The 17,228-nt window shown below is 39.1% G+C and overlaps 1 long non-coding RNA gene and 4 other non-coding genes across 5 annotated transcripts; 4 read left to right on the top strand and 1 right to left on the bottom strand.

Moving 5' to 3' along the window:
* Positions 1 to 11,730: 11,730 nt before the first annotated feature.
* Positions 11,731 to 11,803, bottom strand: TRNAR-ACG (transfer RNA arginine (anticodon ACG)). The gene has a single exon. It is a non-coding gene; the product is annotated as a tRNA-Arg (tRNA).
* A 358-nt stretch (positions 11,804 to 12,161) lies between these two features.
* On the top strand, positions 12,162 to 12,254 carry TRNAY-GUA (transfer RNA tyrosine (anticodon GUA)). The gene is made up of 2 exons: positions 12,162 to 12,198; positions 12,219 to 12,254. It is a non-coding gene; the product is annotated as a tRNA-Tyr (tRNA).
* Positions 12,255 to 12,671: 417 nt separating this feature from the next.
* Positions 12,672 to 15,571, top strand: LOC147572074 (uncharacterized). Its single transcript, XR_015246736.1, has 2 exons — positions 12,672 to 13,567; positions 15,396 to 15,571. It is a non-coding gene; the product is annotated as an uncharacterized LOC147572074 (long non-coding RNA).
* TRNAY-GUA (transfer RNA tyrosine (anticodon GUA)) lies at positions 12,785 to 12,875 on the top strand. Its single transcript is given in 2 exon segments — positions 12,785 to 12,821; positions 12,840 to 12,875. It is a non-coding gene; the product is annotated as a tRNA-Tyr (tRNA).
* On the top strand, positions 13,013 to 13,085 carry TRNAA-AGC (transfer RNA alanine (anticodon AGC)). The gene has a single exon. It is a non-coding gene; the product is annotated as a tRNA-Ala (tRNA).
* Positions 15,572 to 17,228: the final 1,657 nt, after the last annotated feature.

The following is a 17,228-nucleotide window of genomic DNA, read 5'->3' as shown; positions in this document are numbered from 1 at the left end:
TGGTTACAATGCTGAATGTGTACGAATGAGGAAATGAATCTACAGAATGTCCATTGGCTACATAGAAACAAGGATCAACTCTTCATTTGAGGAGAGGCTATTTAGGCATCTTGTAGAAATCAACAGAAGCTGCCATCCAGAGTCACCTGCAGGTCTTCTAAATTCATAAGCATCTTAGCAGAGAAGCACCAAGAGGAAACATGCTCACTGTGATCCTCATAAAGGGTCAAATGAACCAGCACTTCAGTGGCTTTACACCTAGTCCTGGGCTTCAGGTTATCAGAGTAGGTGATTTCATATAAGGTTTCAAAGTCCATCTATTTATTTTTTCCTCTTTTACATAAGAACATAATAAAATACATATATGCATTTTTGTTTACCAAAATACACATATTTTAATTCTTTGAGAATAAATGACATTCTATTTCTACATTTTAAATGGTATGTATGCTAAAACACATCTGATGTGGCCTAAAATACACCCACCTGTAATGCACTGCCTGATCTTCTGATCTACAGAGAGGGTTCCACTTAGGGCTACATAATCTCTGTGGTTGGCACAATGATGACTCCTCCAAGATGTACTTATCCTAATTCCCAGAACCAGTGAATATATTACCTTTTACAGTAAGAGGGACTTTGTAGACGTCATTGCCAATGATTCTGAGATAGGGAGATTATCCTGGATTATCCAAGTGGGCACAATCTAATCACATGGCTCCTTAAAAATGGAGAATTTTTCCTGGCTATGAGAGAGATGTGATGATTGAAGAATGGTCAGAGATATGCTCTGAAGTTAGAGGAAGAAAAGGGCCATAAACCAAGGTATGCAGGCAACCTCTAAAAGTTGGAAATTTTAAGGAAATGGATTCTTCTCTAGAGCCTCCAAAAAAGAAATACAGCTCTGCCACCACCTTGATTTTTGTCCCGTGACACACATCAAACTTCTGACCTTCTGATTGTATGAGTTTAACACTGAATCAGTGCTCCTCACTTGTTTCTTTATTGTCCTTACTCCTTATTCTAGATTTCTTTTTCTTTTTCTTTTTCTTTTTCTTTTTTTTTTTATTCCTTCATCCTGAGTATCTAACTTCATTTTCTCCTCGGTCTCTTCTCTTCCCTGGTTCTCAATACTCCATCTCCTTCCCTGTTCTCCTCCCTTCTCCCACTCCCACCTTTCTTCCATTTGACATTTATTCCTTTGTTTTAGTCTCCTAATCTCTCTGCTGGCCACTACCAATGCCATGTCCATGTTTACTGGTCTTTTACATAAACTGTTATAAATCTACCCCCAACCAGCGCAGGAGGGAGAGATAGCAAATAGTCTGGGTAACAATATTCAGAAAGGTGAATATTTTCAAATTCAAGCACAGATACTCATAATGATGATAGGTCAGAGAGGAACAGAAGTATTTTTCCAACAATTCTCTGAGTGTATTGACAGAAAAATAATTCATAGTGACCACATTCATTATTTGAATGTATGGCAAGGTAATTTATTGAGACATTAATTGTGTTTTGTCCTTAGTGAGACTCAAAGGAATGAGGGCTGTCCTTCTGAGATTCATCTTATAAAGGTCACTCCCTTGCTATTGTGACCTTGGAGGTTAAATATAATGGTAGAGAGACACCTAGAAAACTACCACCCAGGCTTTTGTTTGGGTGCTTGGGCTATTATAAGGGCTGTTAGAAAGAAATGTGAGGGAGAGAAGTAGCCCTGTTATGAGGGCCTTTGGACTAAAGATGGGTTTGGAAGTTTGGAGGGGAGCTCCCAGAGTAGCCCAGACTTGTGCCTCTGTTAGAGTAAGCAGTTAGTTAGATTCTAGCAGGATACCCAGAAGCCAGCAAAGAGGAAGTCATGGCCACCTATCAGGGAAGTCAGAGGCCTGTCCTGGCAGCACTCCACAAGAAGCCAGATCAAACCAGACAGGCCCAAGAAGGTGGGTGTCATGACATGAAAACCCTGGCCAAAAAAGGAAGAAAAGGCCAAAACCCAGCTTCCAAGAAATCCCTGCCCCTAGTAATGAATATTCCACCCCTAGTTTGTAACTGTCAATAAAAGATAGAAACCCAAACCCCAGTGCGCATAGCTCTTCTTCTCTTTCTCTAAGTCACCCGCTGTCACATCTGAAGAGTATACTCTAGCTTTAATAAACTTTCCCACTTGTGTCATTCATCCCTGTGTTGTGTCTGTCCTTGAATTCTTTCTCGTGAGGAGACCAAGAAGCTTCAGCGACACCTTTGGGACAGGCTGGGTCAAGGCTCCAGGGCCCAGGGTCTCCCCAGTTTACTGGCAATATCTCCACAGGGGAGAGCCCCTCTGATGAGACAGCACTTGGATGCTGGGTGACAGACATATTTAAGTCATGGCTTCTTAGCCATAACAAAAGATTCCTTTACCCACACCTGGCCCCTCAAAGGAATCCTACGGGGTTGGACACAGAGACCCCAGGAGCAATGAGGCTGGAGCAAGATGAAGGGCTTGAAACTCACTTGGAGGAAGAAGACAGAAAACCTGAGGACCCCATACATCCCTAGGAAGTGGGGAAGACTCTAAAAATCTGGCTGAGGTGAAATTTCTTGCTACCTTGTTAAACTGCAGCTCTGAGTCAGAATTAAATTTAGAACATATAATGTATTTAGATGATGAAGAAACTTACCTAAGATCTTTTTTCAAATGTCACTTCTTCAAAGGCTTTCCCAGACTACCATGCCTAGAACTATAACCCACCTCATGCTTCCTATTCCCTACTTTTTTCCTTCATACCTTTCACTAACATACTTTTTAGTCTTGATTTATTGTCTGTCTCCCACACTGTGAAGGCAAAGATTTTGGGCTATTTTTGTGTTCTGCTGTATCCCCAGTGCTTAAAATAATGCCTGACACATGGTAGACAGCAAGGAAATATTTGTTAAATGAGTAAATGTTTAACCTGTATCACAGAATAGAGAAATTCCTACCTGCTAGAAATGCAAAAGCTGTTAGAATCTTTAGCCTTTAGGAAGGCTTAGTATATTAATTTTTTTGCATATTAATATGAACAATTTGATTAATATAAAAATTAATGGTAGCTTGGCACCCAATAAGGCCTCTGACTCAATTACAGAGCTATCTTAAAAAATTTTAGCAGCTTGCCCTCCCTTACTCCTCACTGATGTGAAGGCAAATCCATCCCCAGAGCACCAGTCCTTCCCCAACAAAGAAAAACCTTTATCCGAGAAACACAAGTCCACTTCTCCAAACCCCTCTTTTTCCAGCCGCCCCTCTTAAGCACCTAAGTAATAATTATCTGTATATTATTCTTGAGCTGTTCTAGAGTACAAAGTATAAACTTAGATTAAGTTATGTATAACCAGTTTCTGTAAAACAAAGCCATTTCCAAATTGCAGATGGCTCAAATTAGCAGTGATTTCCAGAATGACATCTTAGAGTCAGAGTCTACATTTGTATTTTTCCCAGTGCTAAAAATGAAGTAGGAACTAACAAATATCTTTTGATTAACTGGTTAATTCTTACAACACATGTCATTTCTGAGAAAAGCCTTTCTCCAAAAAGAGGCCTAAACATGCTCAGTATTAAATGGGTGGGATACAGCTTTCTGGAACTTTCATGCTGTTCCCGGGCTGTCCCCAAGAAGCAAAACTAAATTCCCAGAATCCAATCAGCAGTAATAGGACAGCTGTTAACACTTTCTGCTCGCTACTGGGGCTGCCATCTCAGCTTTGTAATAGCGGAAAAATCCCATTACTGTATCAACTTCTTCAGCTCCTGAGAGCCCCCCCACCCCAGGCAGGTCCTTGTTCCCAGGCCCAGAAAGAGGGAATCTTACCTCGTGAAGGTTTTTTCCTTCTGAGTAATCTGTCCTGGTACCCAAATATCTCTACTCCCGAAACATTGTCCAGAGTCATCTATAATGCACTTATTTTATTTTCTGGTGAAGAATAATTGGGGAGAAAATTTTTAGTGAAAATTTTCACTTTGGGAATGAAATTCCAACATTTTCTTAAATATTTTTAGAATGATCTATTTGGGCATGTTAATTATTAAACTGACATTTTTCAGGATTATTTATTATAATTGCAGAAAGCAGTATTTTAAAGCTAACCTAGGTTTAAAAGTAACAAATGATAGCCATCAGGAACAGAAAAATATTAAGTCTACTTATTGATTAACTTATAGCATAACAGTTTTATATAAAATGCCTTCATTTCAAAAGTTGCTTCATTGTATTTAGCATGGAATTTGTTTTTTAAACAATACATAGTATACTCAGAAAATAAAATTTTAGCTACCGAAACCTGAAAGATGCAGGTTATTCTGAGTAAGAGGGTAAAAAGAATAAAGGTGATTCACTTCCCTTCTTTCTACTTTTCTTTGTTCTCTCTTAAGTCTTTTCTCAGCACATGCCATCCCTCAAACTAAAGGATTTGAAAGGAGGTGGGAAGTGATGGCTTTTAGGATCACAGGAGCATTTGTATTTTTACAAGATGATTCATTCTTTCATGAATTAAAAATAAATCTGTCGAATGAACAATAATAACCAATAGTCATAGTGCTTACTACCTAAAGCTGCCCTAAGAGCTTCTTATTAACTTGATATATTTTATATTTATATATTCACTTAATACACCATCTAAGGGACAAGTACTATCAGCATTATCACTCCCCCATTTCCACACTAAGAAACTAAACCACACAAAATTTAAATAAACTTGGCCAACATCATCCAGTTAGTAAGACGTAGAACAGGCTTGTCCTCAAATCCATGGTTTTAACAGCTGCGCTATATTGCCTCTCCATGGTGATCTTAGATTTCCAACTACATTTGTCCTTCCTGAAAACTAACCCTCTCCATGTCCTGCCCAACTCCGTCCCAGAGCTCTCATTTTCAAAAGAATATTCATTTCTGTCACTCTATTATGTATCTTTCTCTTTAACTGCCCTTTGTAGTAATCATCCTCACTTAATTCTCAGGGCCTTCTTCAAAAGCAAATCCTCAAAGACTCAAAATCCTCAAATTCTGCAAGAGCAAATTCCCAAACACTTGCTCTGTTGCTGCTTCCTCCTCCTCCTCCTCCTCCTCCTCCTCCTGCTCCTATTCCTCCTCCCCCCCCCCTCCACTCCCAGCTCCCTGTAGCATTTGTTTACCTGGGAAGACTGTGTAGCCTTGGTAGCTGTCTGCCACTTTCTCTTGTCTGACCAATGAATAGCTGCAGCATTAATCAAGTGAGTGAAAAGTTGGATTTTTTTTTTTTAATTTTAAAAGTGATTCTAGAGCTGTGGATATTACTAAACAATCCTGACTAAAAATTTTGGTAAAGTTCCTGCCATAATTTTACAGGATAATAGACAGTGCTAAGAAAACTTTTAATATATTTTTAAATAGTATTTAGTACACAGTAAGTACTAAATATATATATATAGTATATTATATATATTTAGTACATATATGTATTTATTGTGTGTGTGTGTGTGTGTGTGTGTATATATATATATATATATATATATATATATATATATATTTAGTACTTACTATGTGCCAGACACTATTCTAAGTGTTTAATATAGATTAATTCATTTAATCCTCACAGCAAGACTCTGAAGTTGGTACTATTATTTCTCATTTCATAGATGGGAAAACTGGAGCTGTTAATTAACCTGTGACTTTAATAACAAGAGAACCAGCATTTGGACTCAGGTAGTCTAGCTCTAGGGTCTGTCTGCCTAATTATGACACCACCATAGCACCATAAGACATTTGAATTGTGTAAAGTCAGATATAACTACTTATTTAATATCAAAACAGCATTTATACTCAGTATACTCAAATTTGTTCCTCCCCTATTAAAAGTGAATACCATAGGTCTATAAATCCAAGTTAATACATTCTATTCCATTATTCTGATTCCACAAGATTGGGATGAGAACATTTGCTATTATATGTAAAAACAAGGCATTTCGATATCATTTATACAATAGGATGTATAGTTTTCCATGACTTTAATTATCTATTCATAATAAAAGAAATTATACTCAATTTCTCCATTGTACAAAATAAGGTACAATTTTTGAAGTTTCTATTAGTAAAAATATACCATTATTATGTCAGATGACTAAATTAATAACCCTTTATTATTTCTTCATAGGAAATACAACATGGCAAACTAATTTTTCCTAAAGGACCTGGAATTTTATCTCCCATCATTTAAAATAAACGTGTGTGTTCCACAGCAATTTATTTTGTTTCTGGTAGTCTGTGTATGTCAAATTGCCATTGTGAAAAGCACAGTAACCTCCACACTCTGGACCTACCAGTCTTTATTTTTTCCTTTGGCACTCCCCACTGTTAAGCCTACTATAGATATTATTTATTGTCAACCTGTTGTCTGTCTGTCCCTTCAAAATATATGCTCCGAGAGCAGAAATTTGTGGCTGTTTTGCTTACTGCTGCATCCTCAGCACTATAGTAGTGCCTGGAACATAGTAGAGACTGAATAAATGTTTATTAAAGGAATAAATATGAATCTCTGAAGAAAATCTCCCTGCAACATCTTTTCCCAGCCCTAGTCCTCCAAATCTTACCTTTGGGAAAGACACTGTATGAACAAGATGATAGCTCTACTTTTCCTGAGTGTGAAAGACTGCAAATGAACTTGCAGTCTTATGGAGCCCTGGGAATTGGATGGGTCAGTCTTGCAATCTCCCTGTAGTGCAAATGGTTCCTTTTAACCTCCTTAAGAGAAGTAGGGGGCCAAGGGTTGCTCTCATTAAAATCTTCTGATATAGTGATTTGGCTTATAATTCAGGATTTAGCTTGGCTTAATCATCCTGATTCCATATTTGCAAATTTTCCTACTTGCTAAAATTTATTTCATGGTCATTTACAATAATATATATTAAATAAGGTATATAAACAGTAACACACAAAACACATATTGATCACTTAAGATAATGTTGTGAACAGAGGCTCACAGGAACTTAACCTTGTATTTTTCCTAAAAGCAAAGGTTCAGTATTCACTAAACCACTGTTTGTGGTGACTATATAGAACCTAACTACTGCAAATAACACAAATGAACTGTATCTCCTGGAGTTATCCGGAATAGTTCCCTTTCTAACCTTGAAAATGCTATCTCTGTGGTTTCTCATAACAAGCAAATGTTCTCATTCCAATCTTTTGGAATCCTTCTTGGAAACAGTACACATTTACAGAAAGCCATGGATGAGGAATCAGTAAACCTGAGTTCAGCCCTGCTCCCCCAACCTGAAGAGTTATTCTGAAGAAATTATTTAACATTTCTTGGTAGAGCTTCCTGCTCTGCAGAACCGTTTCAACTGAAAGGAAGAACTTGAAAGTTCTTTCATATGCATATTTCAGCAGGTTTGATTTCTTCTGAGGCCTGTCTCCTTGGTTTGCAGATGGCCACTTTCTTGCTGTGTATTCATGTGGTTGTCTCTCCATGCATGCACATGTCTGGTGTTCTCTCTCCCTGTGTCCTAATCTAATAAGGACAGTAGTCATATTGGATGAGGGCCCACCCTAATGACCTCATTTTAATCTAATTATCTTTTTAAAGGTCCCCATCTCCAAATACAGTAACATTCTGAGGCACTGGGGGTTAGTATTAGAATTTGGAGAGGGGTAGGAGAAAATTAGTCCATAATATACACCATCAGTCTCTCAAAATTGTGCCAGATTTTGGTTTGCTTTACATTTGCACCATGAATTTTTTTTTTTTCCCCTTCAAGCATTTTATTTTGGCAAAACTTTGCAGATCTGTAATGAATATTTTTTAATGCTGGATGCATGCTAGAAACCATGTCAAGAATATAGATATTAATAAACATAGGTACTAATTTCAAAAATAACTCATGAAATAAGGACATTATATTAGTGCCAACTTTAGATCAAACACTTAAGTGTCTGTCATTGTACTAGCTGCTATAGGATATTATTTTAATTTCCAAAAATATCTTCTTTTTATGAAATTTATTGTCAAATTGGTTTCCATACAACACCCAGTACTCACCCCAACAGGTGCCCTCCTCAATGCCCATCACCCACTTTCCCCTCCCTTCCACCCCCCATCAACCGTCAGTTTATTCTCAGTTTTTAAGAGTCTCTTATGGTTTGGCTCCCTGCCTCTCTGTAACTTTTTTTTCTCCCTTCCCCTCCCTCATGGTCTTCTGTTAAGTTTCTCAGGATCCACATCAGAGTGAGAACATATGGTATCTGTCTTTCTCTGTATGACTTATTTCACTTAGCATCACACTCTCCAGTTCCATCCACGTTGCTACAAAAGGCCATATTTCATTCTTTCTCATTGCCATGTAGTATTCCATTGTATATATAAACCACAATTTCTTTATCCATTCATCAGTTGATGGACATTGAGGCTCTTTCCATAATTTGGCTATTGTTGAAAGTGCTGCTATAAACACTGGGGTGCAAGTGCCCCTATGCATTAGCACTCCTGGATCCCTCAGGTAAATTCCTAGCAGTGCTATTGCTGGGTCATAGGGTAGATCTATTTTTAATTTTTTGAGGAAACTCCACACTGCTTTCCAGAGTGGCTGCACCAGTTTGCCTTCCCACCAACAGTGCAAAAGGGTTCCCGTTTCTCCACATGCTCACCAGCATCTATAGTCTCCTGATTTGTTCATTTTAGCCACTCTGACTGGCGTGAGGTGGTATCTCAGTGTGGTTTTGATTTGTATTTCCCTGATGAAGAGTGATGTTGAGCATCTTTTCATGTGCCTGTTGGCCATCTGGATGTCTTCCTTAGAGAAGTGTCTATTCATGTTTTCTGCCCATTTCTTCACTGGATTATTTAATTTTTGGTTGTGGAGTTTGGTGAGTTCTTTATAGGTTTTGGATACTAGCCCTTTGTCAGATATGTCATTGGCAAATATCTTTTCCCAATCCTTTGATTGCCTATAAGTTTTGTTGATTGTTTCCTTTCTCTTTATCTTCAAGAGGTCCCAATAGTTCATTTTTGCTTTTAATTCCCTTGCTGTTGGAGATGTGTCAAGTAAGAAATTCCTGCAGCTGAAGTCAGAGAGATTTTTTCCTGCTTTCTCCTCTAGGGTTTTGATGGTTTCCTGCCTCACATTCAGGTCCTTTATCCATTTTGAGTTTATTTTTGTGAATGGTGTAAGAAAGTGGTCTAATTTCATTCTTCTGCATGTTGCTGTCCAGTTCTCCCAGCACCATTTGTTAAAGAGACTATCTTTTTTTCACTGGATATTCTTTCCTGCTTTGTCAGAGATTAGTTGGCCATACTTTTGTGGGTCCAATTCTGGAGTCTCTATTCTATTCCATTAGAATATATATATGGAATATATATGGAATATATCTATTCCATATATATTCCATATATGTCTGTTTTTGTGCCATGGACCATGAATTCTTTATAAAGCTCTTAGTATTTTTTTCCAATAATTTCTAATTATCTTTGGCTTGCTTTTTGAGAAAAGTGACAAGCCGTTATTATATCTCTAAAGTCTTCCTGGTCCTTAATCACACTGTTATGAAAGACTCCCCTTTCTTCTTAGAGCCCTCTGACACACCTTTTGTTTTTTCCTAATTTGTCCTGATTGCTTTCTTGGCTGGTTCCCTTTTTACTTAAATTCTATGTACTCCTCTTCTTGGATTTTTTTTTTTTTTTTTTTTTTTTTACTGAAGTACATCTATGGCAGACACAGAGATTTGCTGCTAGATTGATTGCCTTTCAAGAAAGAACTGCCCAGCTGCAGAGAGGATAGTTAACTGAGAGCCTCCAGGTGTTACCTCCTTTAGGGTCTACCTCAGCTTTCCAGAGGAGGTATTCAGTCTTTGGCCTATGACTGAGCAAAGTGATGGTCTGAAAACCTAGTCATTCCTACCCAATTCAGGACTCCTCTGAAGGGAAATCTTTGCTCTGCAGGTACCAAGCCTATCAGGTCCACATTGCTGTCTAACTACCCCTACCTAATACCGTGTTCTCTCCTTTTCCATTCACAGATGTTACTCCCCACTATAATTTTATACTCTAGTTCTGTGTCAACTCCTGCTTCCTAGAGAACCCAATCAGTATAACATCTTCAAGTAATGTTTATTTTTTTGTTTCAGAAAGGAATCATAGGATTTAAATTTTATGACACCTTGCAAGTGTGAACTATTTATTCTCATATGTGATTGCTACTTTGATTGTTTATACAATTCTGGGTTCAAATTATTTCCCCAGAGAACTTCAAGAATCTTGCTCTGCTGTGTTCTAGCACCCAGTATTGCTGATAAGAAATCTGATCAAAATCTGATTTTCATTCTTTTGTAGCTAGCCTGTTTTTTGTTTGTTTTGTTTTATTTCTTTCTGTCCCCATCTCTGAAAGCCTAGGCTTTCATCTTTATCTTCAATGATTTTACATTTCACTAGGCTGTCCAGGCATGGTTGTTTTCTGTCACAAGTAAGAGAGCCAGAAATCACCCACCATCTTGGCCCTCTTGGAGGGTGTTACTCTGGTCTGGCTGACTGCTGGGGAAAGAGTGCAAGAAGGGGATACATCAAGAAGCTAGAGTTTCTCCCACAGTGCAATGATGTCCATGACCGTGACCTCTGCAAATAATCAACCCCTTACTTGTCACCCTTGTAAAATGAGAAGAAAGTAAGAATAAGATGGAGGCTCTTTCCTTGGAGACTCATTTTGAAAGTTCTGTCAACAAACTTGGGAGAAGGCCTGCAACATATGGCCGCAACTTCCCACAGAGGTAATTTTTTTAAACTCTCAAGAATACTATGTAACTTGAAACAAATATTAGCTTGTTACCTGCAAAAATGGCAAAATGTTCACTAGGAAACAAAAATAAAACCCACCATCATTTTGTTCAAATTGTACTTGTCCCCCCCCCCCCCAATTTTTAGCTTCCTTTAACTGTTTATGTGACCTTAAGGAGACTGCTTTCCCAGTTAAAAACTAGTCCTTTCTCCTAACCCCACATTTTGTCCTCCCTAACTTATATCTTCCCGAATTTCACATTTTTTTTTAAAGCTTTTACTTTTGGAAATTGCTATTTTCCTTGAGGAAATTTAAGAGAATTCTAAACTACTCTCCACAAATAAGATCACTTCAAAATAAAAATCCAATGTATTCAAACCAACATTATGCCCTCTCGGTTAAAAGACCCTTGAGAACAGAATCCAAGCTATTCGATGGTTTTTATGCTATGCTTACAACCTAGGAGGGGCTCGATACACTAATTAAGATGAAATGTAAAACAGGAACCGAATCAAAAATACCTTAACTTTCTTTCGTCAGCACTGTCAGGGCGTGTGCGTGGGCAGTTTTCCTCGTGACTTTGGTGACTAAAGTCTTCAACTATTTTACAAGACCCGACGAATGAAGCTGCTGCAGAAGCAGCCCTGGCATTTCAACCAGCTTCCTCACTGGGACTGCGGGCTTCACTTTCCCTAACCCAGCTTCCTACCTGCAGTTCCTGAGCGGCTGATCTCCCCAGCTTTCCCCAGAGCCTCCCCCCGCCCGTGTCGGAAGCGCTCTCGCGGGCAGTTAGCCGCGCGGCCGCGGCTGCCTCTCCATAGTGCTCGAGAGAGTTCGACGGGGCGGCACTGGAAGCGACGCACAACAGATTTCTGGACTCGAAGTGGAGTAAAATACTCTCGGCATTTGTGACTTGAGGAACCCTGAAGAAGTAATAATCTTTGCTTTTAAAAAAATCATTGTGACAAAAATGCCGAGCCAGGCAGGAGTCGAACCTACAATCTTCTGATCCGTAGTCAGACGCGTTATCCATTGCGCCACTGGCCCTCCACACAAGGAGAAACCGAGGGGACATACAGATTAGAGTGGTAAGGCCACACTCGGGCAGTCACTCCCAATATAGGGTGGTAAACGAAAAGTAAAGGAAGGTGGTGTCGGAGTTGCTGAGTCTTGGTACCACTAGCTCTAGGACACACGCATTGGGGGTCCTTTCCGGGGTCTGTCAGGATCCCCCGAAGGGGAGCCAGGTTGTGTTTCTGCGCACGCGTGAAACAATACACAGGCATTTACTCCCTTCCCCTCCCGGTTCCGGAGTACGCATGCTCTATTCAGTCTCTAGCCCGCAGCTGTGCTCGCTCGGGTTCTTGAACATTGAGTCTCAAGGGGCACGGACAGTTTGCCCGTCCCTTCGATAGCTCAGCTGGTAGAGCGGAGGACTGTAGCTGACTTCCTGGCAGGAGACATCCTTAGGTCGCTGGTTCGATTCCGGCTCGAAGGAGACAAGTATGCTTTTTGTCAACTTTCTACGATTTACGGCCCTTTCCACGGGTCTCCTTTCCTAGTATAATATTCCAACGAACACTTGGAGATTCTGGTACTTTCGCTCCAGTTTTGGCCTATGGCAGCAACCCCCGTATGAAATATTTTGTGAATTACCCAAGCGGGGACGTGCTGTCCTAGTAACAAGCGCCAAAGTGAGTCTGCGCTCTGCGGGGCGGCTGCCAGGTCCCGGCCTTCTGCTCCTTTCTAAATCGTCTTTGGCGTTTCCCGAGTCCCCTGAGCATACAGAGAAAGGTCCCGAGCCAGCCAGCCGCCTGCTCTTTTCCTCAGAGCTCCGGGGAGAGGGGGCAACTCGAACGCTCTTTCCAGCGGCCATGAGAAGATGGGGGTGGGGGGGGTGGGGTCACCAGAAGGATACCTTGTGATGGGCAAACCTGGGAGTCGGGAAAGAAACGCGGTAGAAAGCACACGAAGCTTAGAAAATGAGTAAACATTATAAAGAAAAGTCGGCACTCTGTCTCCCCGCTCCCTTCGATAGCTCAGCTGGTAGAGCGGAGGACTGTAGGCCCTGATGTCCCTAGCCATCCTTAGGTCGCTGGTTCGATTCCGGCTCGAAGGAGAGTGTTTATTAATTTTTGTTACTTTGGCCTCAGCTGTGACGCAAGATCAAGAACATGATTAAGAAAAACATTTTTTCCATTTCTAAATGCTCTGACCTCTCTCTAGGGGAAGAGATAACCGGCTGTGCCCAGCGGTGGGGGATTAGCTCAAATGGTAGAGCGCTCGCTTAGCATGCGAGAGGTAGCGGGATCGATGCCCGCATCCTCCAACCCTTTTCTCCTCATTCCGTGTAATAGTTTTTCTTTCGATTCTCATTCAACTCAAGTAGAACTTGAAATCAGCTCTCAGGCAAGTGAGAGACAAGGCGAACTTGAGGTTACCGTTTCCTAGAACTCCCCAGACGAGGGATAATGGGTGCTGACGGAGTTTATTCTTACAACTTAAAATTTTTAGACCCATTTACTTTGGGAGGTTCACGAAATTGGTTCTTTTTCTGTCCAAAAATGGTTACAGATTGCAGTCCCATCTGTTCCCACTTTGTGATTTGTACTCGATCGCTGCACTTCCAAGGACCCATTTGATACTAAACTGCCCGGATTTAAGGGGGGACTGACAGAAAAACAACGCAAAAAACATTGAACTTGGAAAAGGACGCTGGCTACTTTAAACTTAGCGTTAAGCCGAAGCGAGAAGTATTCCGCTCCACATCAACTTTCAGTGGGGTGACCAACTCTGGGCCGATCTACTAAGGTAGGATAAAGATACCTGAAGAGAGGTGAGGAAGCGGAAGGGTTTAAACCTAGAAGCTGGCTACTGAAGGAGGGGTTCTAATGCCCTTTTCCTCCTGGGGAGTAACTGTGGAGAACTGGAGACCAGCACTGAAAAGGAATTAAATGGAAAAAAGTTTTACTTAGGGCTGATTTTGAGCATAGTCTAGTTTGTTAAAGACAAAACAAAAACAAAATAAATACACACACACACTCACTGAAAGATTCAGAAGTTGAGCAGAACACACACAAAGGCTTTTCTGGAAATATATGCTCCCTATCCTAATTTACTAGAATATAGCCTTTAAAAAGCTGTTGAAACTATACTGTGGTTCTCAACACAAAACATAAATTTACAAAGACAAAGGCAGAAATACTATCTTTTTTGAGGATTACAATTAGTAAATGATAATTCTTTTATCTCATGTTCATTTTAGGGTTCTAGGCAACCTGTATTTTTTTGTACTAATGTATACAACCTGCTGCATTTTATTGGTATATCTTTCATTTTCTAGGGCAGTCTCCATTTTTATCTCACTTTACTCTTTTCAATAAAGTCTTTAATGGAGATGTTAGGTCTCCATTTCCAGTTGAGATTATGAGTACTCTAACTGGCTGACTGGAGGAGCTGACAGTGAAATTATAAATGACTAAAAGATCAAGAAATGGGTAATAAGTGGAAGGAATGCTCTCCAAATCCAGGTGGGAGCACATGGTTAGGGCAGGTGAGCTGGGTAAGAACTCAAACATCTCAGGATCAGCAACTTAGGTATGGAATGGAATTCTTATTAAAAAGTCTAAAGGGGGGCACCTGGGTGGCTCAGTTGGTTAAGCATCTGACTTTGGCTCAGGTCATGATCTCACCATTCATGGGTTGGAGCCCCACGTTGGGCTCTGTGCTGACAGCTCAGAGCCTGGAGTCTGCTTTGGATTCTGTGTCTCCTTCTCTTTCTGCCCCTCCCTGGGTCATGATCTGTCTGTCTCTGTCTCGCAAAAATAAATAAATGTTTAAAAAAAAGTTTTTTAAGTCTAAAGGTATAAGCTGAGAGGCACTATTGCATAGTGGTTAGTCACATGGGCTGTGGAACCTGATGGCCTTTCTTGGCTTTCACATTCCCTACGTAGTTACATTGGGCAAGTTGCTTGGCATCATGGGACTTCAGTTTCCTCGTTTGTTAAATAGGGATGATAATGATGATACCCTTATTACAGTGCCTAGTACATAGTGAACACACTGTAAACATGAACTGTTGTCAGAGTATGTTAACACTACCATAAAGGGAAGGCCTGGAGGGAATATTCTGAGGGTTTGCATGTGTGTTTATATAAATATATATGGGAGTACAGGAAAGAGATGCTTGGATCTACTGTGGAGGGAAAGTAGGACAATTCTAAAAATACAAAATGATAGTTAAATTATGTTGTGACCATATAATGGAGTATATGTAGCCATTGAAATTATACTTATTAAGAACTATTTACATGGGAAATGTTAATCAAATGCTAAGTTAATAAATTGCATACAGGGCAATATAAATAATAACAATATAAACAAGCATTAATTTGTGGAAAAGACTGAAGAATGAATTGAAATGTTAATAGTAGTGATCTTTGGACAGTAGCATCACTGTGATTTTTTTCTTCCTTAAAAATTTAAAATATTTTCTAATTTCTGCAGTACACATTATAAGCTTTAATGGAAAATATAGACACATTTAAAAAAATTAACAGCTAACAGCACTTCCTGTAAGCCAAGCACAGTTCTAGTTACTTTACTTGTATTAACCCATATATTTTTCTCATAAAAAAAGCACTAGGCCCAGATGGCTTGCATGGTGGATTCTACCAAACAATTAAGGAAGAAATAATACCAATTCTACACAGACTTTCAGAAAATTGAATAAGAGGAAATGCTGTCCAACTTGCTATGAAGCCAACATTGTCCTGATCCAAAACCAGGCAAAGACATTATAAAAAAAAAAAGAAAGAAAGAAACCAACAGACCAATATCCTTCATGAACATAAACGTAAAAATTTTAGTCAATTAAATCCAACAATACAAAAAAGGAAAATACAGCATTGACCACATGGGATTTATTTCAAGAATACAAGACTGATTGAACATTCAGAAATCAACAATTCATCATAATAAACAGACTAAAAAAGAATAACCACATGATCATCTTAGTTTGATGCAGAAAAAGCATTTGACAAAATTCAACATCCATTCCTGATTTTTAAAACCATCAGCATGGGGCACCTGGGTGGCTCAGTTGGTTAAGCGACTGACTTCAGCTCAGGTCATGATCTTGCACTCTGTGAGTTTGAGCCCTGCATTGGGCTCTGTGCTGACAGCTCAGAGCCTGGAGCCTTTTTTGTATTCTGTTCCCTTTCTCTGACCCTCCCCCGTTCATGCTCTGTCTCTCTCTGTCTCAAAAATAAATAAACGTTAAAAAATAAATAAAACTATCAGCAAACGTGGAAGGGAACCGAACTCCTTCAACTTGATAAAGGGCCTCAATGAAAAACACACACTTAACATTATACTTAATAGTATGAATGCTTTCCTCCCAAGATCAGGAACAAAGCAAGGATATCCATTCTGAGGTGTCTAGCCAGTACAATAAGGCAAGAAAAATGAAGTAAAAGGCCTCTAGATTGGAAAGGAGAAGTAAAACTATCGCTATTCACAGATGTCTCATTTTTTTAAATATTGATTACATGTTAAAATAATAGTTTATATTTTGGGGGGTTAAAATATATTAATAACATTAATATCATTTGTTTCTGTCTTTTAATGTGGCTATTAGAAGTTTATAATTATATATATGTATATATATACACTATATATACATATATATATACACATATATATACATATATATATATATATATATATATATATATATATATATATATGTATGCCACATCTTATTTCTATTGGATATTAGGTCAGAGAGGTAGGTAGGGGCAGATCATGTCAGGCCTTAGAGACCACAATGAGGATGAACATTTTTATCCTATGGGTAATATGACCATTAGTGCAATTTAAATAAGGACTGACATATGAGAAACAGATTGCAGAAAACAAGAGTGAATTCAGAAAAATCAATCAGGGGGCTGAGGTGGAGGGAAGGTGAGAGGGTTGTGTGTGCTGAAGGTGGAGTCAAGAAGGGCCTGGAGCCTATATAAGTTCAGACATGGCCATTGGGAAGGCTTTAGGCTAAAGGATTTATTTGTTGGGGCTGTCACTATTTATTTCTGGCATTTGAATTATGCCAAGAAATGTTCAGAGGAAAGTAAAATATGTTAATTTTCTAATATATCCTGAGAGATATTTATGATAAATTGAAATGTATAAACAATGGATTTGGAGGAGTAATTATCAAGAAGAAAAGCTTACAGCCAGAAGTTTGCAAACTAATGAAAGAAATGCCATGTTATTAGCTTCTGTAAAGTACTTTTCAAGTTAACTCACTTGATTTTATATTTTGTAAAATGTTTCTTTTCATTAAAAATTTTTAAATCAGATATCCAACTTACCTATTGCCAGATAGCTAAATTGAAGAGACTGACAATGTAGACAGAGGAAAAATGTTAAGTATTTTGTAGATGTCATGAGTTGAGTCCTTGGTGTAAAAAGA

Source organism: Puma concolor, chromosome F2 (genome assembly GCF_028749965.1).
Source record: "Puma concolor isolate L17-30 chromosome F2, mPumCon1.1.hap2, whole genome shotgun sequence".
In the NCBI taxonomy this organism is placed as follows: domain Eukaryota; kingdom Metazoa; phylum Chordata; class Mammalia; order Carnivora; family Felidae; genus Puma; species Puma concolor.
Note: the sequence above shows the minus strand (reverse complement) of the source record. Positions and strands in the feature narration are given on the sequence as shown.